The following is a 5187-nucleotide window of genomic DNA, read 5'->3' as shown; positions in this document are numbered from 1 at the left end:
AATAAATAAATAAAAAGCTTATAATAATGTTGATTTGTTTATTCGTTGACTTAAAGTCAATACAATTTTTATGTATTAATAATATTCAATGGAGTCTCCTTTCCCACGTCCCTTCACTACTGGGGCATTATTGTCTTTTTTTTATTTGAGTATTATTATTATTATTATTATTATTATGTACAAAAGTGTTAATGTTGTGATATTTATTTTTGGTTATAGTTGGAACATGTTGAAATATCTAAATCTTTTATATAAAAATTGTATAGACAATCAAATTTTTTTGTTTTAAAGGATTCTTATTTTTCTTTCCGTTATTTTTAATGGAATATTTTTATATTTAATAGTAGATTATAAATATAATTTAAAATTAAATAAATAATTAAACAAATTAAAATAAGATATTTTTTAATTATTTTACAATAATAATTATTTAAAAATAATAAAACCATACATTTTTTAATTTAAATAAAATTTAATTAAACTTAAACTTAATATTATATTAAACATATAATATATAATCTTTTATTGTCAATGTCAAATTCAAAAATTAGAACAAACATAAACTTAAACAAAAATAAATAAACTAATTAATTAAAATATGATATTTTAAATAATTAAATCATATTTATTTAAAAATAATAAATGCATACATGTTATTTTTTATTTTATAAATTTGTGTGATAGTTTATTTTTTATCAAGTGATTGGAACTCTTTTTCTTCATCAAATTCACCAAAAGACATTGTGAGATACATTAGAAACTAAAATAGTTTATGCATAGGTACTATTGTCGACAATATAACTTTTTCTATTCTTATTTTTTGTTTCTATTATTAATGTCTTTTTAAATATTATTATATTTTATATATATATATCATGTAGTCATGTAAATATATATTTATGTTAACGTTGTGTTTAGATATCATATATGTAGAGATTATTGATATAAATATTTATATATATTATAGAATTATAATTCATTCTATATATATATATATATATATATATATAAAGGAGAGCTTCAAGGAGATGATGTGACACTCTAAAATTACTCCAAACTATTTTTTCTATTTTCTCCTTTAATCTAATTTTTTATTCATTTTTATTAATAAGGAGATGATGTGTCATTCCAAATTATTTTTTCCTTTAATCTAATTTTTTATTTTTTTTATTAATAATTATTTAAACTTTATTTTTTAGATATTTAAATAAGATATTTTTTTAATTAAATACCTAATAAACTAACAAAAAATAAAATAAAAAAAAACTACACTAAACATTATTTTTTTTAGATATTTAAATAAGATATTTTTTGAATTAAATACCTAATGAACTAACAAAAAATAAAATAATAAAAAAACTACAAATATATACTACATAATATACTAATAAAATAACATAAAAGATTATCCAAACGAGTAATCAACATTTTGATAAAACATAAGGTCCACGAGTTTATTTTAAAAAATAAATGGTCAAAACGGGTAATCGGCTAAAATACAAAGTTCAAAATGGTGTGTATATATAATTTACTTTCTATAAAGAATTTTTAACACTTTGAATAAATACATAGTCCAAAGGTTAATTTTTAAAAATAAAGAGTCAAAACAAGTAATCGGCCAAAATATAGTGTTCAGATAACCAATCTATCTATTCCTATTTTTAACATCTTGACAAAACTTGAGGTCAACAAGTTAATTTTTAAAAATAAAGACCCCAACGAGTAATCGGCTAAAATACAATGTTCAAAATAATGTGAACCCTTACAAAAAAACATATATTATATATAATTTAATTTTTATAAAGAATTTTTAACCTTTTGAATAAATATATGGTCCAAATGTTAATTTATAAAAATAAAGGGTCAAAACGAGTAATCAGCCAAAATACAATGTTCAAATAATTGATCTATCCAATCCTATATTTAAATTTTTGACAAAACACGAGTTTTAAAAGTTAATTTTTAAAAATAAAATGTTCAAACGGGTAATCGTCCAAAATAAGTCTTATACAAAATATAAATTTCCATATACATAATTTAGACTTTTTATAAAAAAAAAAAAAAATCACGCAAAGCGTATAATAATGATAATAATAAAAAAAAAAAATGCACACGTACAACAAAATTTTTGAATTTTGTTTTCGGTACTTTAATTATTCAGAATTTTTCAAAAACTTGTAAGAGATTTGATATACAATAGACACCATTATGAAAAAAAAAATTGTATTCAATACGCCCTCACGTGTCCATATAAGGAACATGTTGTACGAGTAGGGTGAAAAAGAATCCATGTCATAGCATTCTCCTAAAAGTATTTTAAAATATGTATATTTTTTAATAATTACAAAAGACTGCGCGAAGCGCGGTTATGTTTTCTAGTTATATATATATGAAAAAATAGTTAAACAATTTTTATTAAAATTACAGACAATGTTAATAACTTTAAAACTAAGCAAACGCGCATTGCATGTTGTTTTTACCTAATATATATATATATATATATATATAATGAAAGTGAGAAGACTTGAGGACAAAAAAAAATGTATTATATTCACTCCAAAAAAATATATATAGACAACCCATTAATAAAAAAAAATTAATACTTTTTCTCAATATTTTTTTGACATTCTTTAATTTTTTTTGTTAATTTTAAAAATTTTATTTTATCTTGTTTTCTTAATTTTTTTAAATAAAGTACAATTTTTTTAGAAAAAAAACTCTTCGACAAGTTTTCATATTTTTTTGTGTAAATTTTTATTTTATTTAAATATTTAAAATATATATTATTTATATGTATTTTTTAGAATATAAAAAGAAAAAAAATTAGAAAAATGTGAGCATAAATTAATAAAAATATTACATATATATTAATTTTTAATAAAAATGGGATGTGTTAATCAAATTTTGAGTTGCAAATATAATAACCCAACAAATTATGAGTTGTGATTAAGTTGTTTTTGGATTTTCCAATTCTTTAATTTCTATGTTTTCCAAAATTATAAAAATTATTTGCAAATTAACATAGAGTATTATTACATATATATCCATCCAAAAAAATAATAATTGTCTAGCCAAAAGAGGCTATCAACGCAGAAAGTTTAATTTTTCTATTATTATATATATATATATTTATTGGAAGTGACTATAATATTTTTTTTTGGACAAAACTAGTGCATCATTTTTTTTATTTTTGGCATAATTATAATCATATTTTTTTTTATACGACAGTGTACATAATAGCTGTCTAGAACATCCTACAAATTTTCAATAAATTTTGAATAAATTATGGTATCGAAAACAATGTTTCAATCAAAGAATAAGTCAATCCTAATTAGTATAACTATATAATATAAGTCAAAGAATAAGAAAGGAAAAAAAAAAGATGTTAGAATATTATTTGTTTGGTATATAAAATCAACTAATTGATTTAATATATTAAAGTCAATATTTAATTTATTGACAAAATATTCTAATTAATGGTCAACATTGTTTGTTACCTGATTTTGTTGTTACCCGATTTTTCATATCCCAACTGATTGAGGAAATATCTCAATCTGTGGCAGAGACTCTGATGGTAAGTCTCACTCTATAAATATAGAGTACCGGTCCCCAAGCTCGCTGCTCATTCTGACTTTCAGTAACTCCATCTAAAAGAGTTAGTGAGAGCTTGGAAGCCCGTGTACTCGTTCTAACTTCTGTTCTTTTTCTTTTGTAGATTTAAAGCTAGATCGAGGTTATCAATAGCAATGGCTGGAGGTATACAATATTCGATCCTTTTTGTATATGTTCATTCTATATATTAATTCCGCCTACATGTATATAGAATTGTTCATATGCCCACTTTCATATTAATCTAACATTTGGTATCAGTCGCCAGTTTACATCTCTGCCTTGCTAATTTTATCTGCATATATATTTATTTGATTTATATATGTCTTCATATTCATATTCATATATATATATACATATAGCTACGTTTTTTTTTTTTTTGTTGGCCTACATTTAACAAAATTTCTTTTGGTAATTTTATTGTTTTTGTATTGTTTTGTGTTTAAATATATGTTATATCTAACATATTTTAGCAATATAAACAAATTATACACATATATTTTTTTTATGATTTATAGATGTGCCTATGTCTTCATCTATACACATATATTATATATTTGTGTATATAGTTTTATATATTGTTTGAGGGCCATATTCATAATTTTTTTTTTTATTATTTTTATTTTGATAGAGAGTTTTAATGTCTCATATTTTTTGATTTTTTGTTTCAAAACTAATTTTCCACATAAGTACCATTAGAAATCCTTCATATTATTTTTTCTAATGATCTATGTTTCCAAATCAAGTTTTGAGAATCCAAAATCAGTTTTGCAACCTTCATGTACCCGGTTATGGCCAAAAACAATTTTGATATTAAAGTTCGATTTTTTGTTGTTGTTTAATCAATCTAACTTCATGAATCTCTTTAGACATGAATTTCGAACCAATTTGGACAATAAATTTTCTCTTGCCAATTTAATTAAAACATATAATTTTGGTAAATTATATATTTGGAAATTAATTAAAATGTGCACTTACTTGATTTTGGTGTATGGTATATTTCTTTTATTCATGCAATATTAAATAATTGTGCTATTTTAAGAATGTAATAAATTTTTACAATTAAGTTTGTGCAATTATTTTATTAATTCACGAAATCAGTAAATGATGTTATTGTCTTATTAAGCATGATTTTTTCTGCCATTAAGTATATATATGGAATTATTGTATTTTCTTACATATAATTAATTATACTAATTTGTATGATTATTTTGTTCTTATTCATGCAAAATTTATTTTGAGTATAATTATCTTTAATTTTATATGTATGCCTTTATAATTTTAAATACATTATATATATTCCATTATTGTGCTAGATATATTTAGATTATATTCAAAAATTAAGATAGGTTGAATAATATTTAGCACATTAATTTATTCATAAAACATTTAGGGTGAATAAAATTATGAATAATTCATAAACAATTTTGTGGTTGACATAAGAACGCATGAAACTGAGACAAATGCTCAAATCTAGAACGGTTTTTAATGATCTTCGGACGACCACACTAGGAGCACTACTCTCTGTGATTGCCTATTATGTTATAACGAAATTGTTCTTAGGTCTTCCTAGAGCCT

Source organism: Humulus lupulus, chromosome 7 (genome assembly GCF_963169125.1).
Source record: "Humulus lupulus chromosome 7, drHumLupu1.1, whole genome shotgun sequence".
Taxonomy (NCBI): domain Eukaryota; kingdom Viridiplantae; phylum Streptophyta; class Magnoliopsida; order Rosales; family Cannabaceae; genus Humulus; species Humulus lupulus.
Note: the sequence above shows the minus strand (reverse complement) of the source record.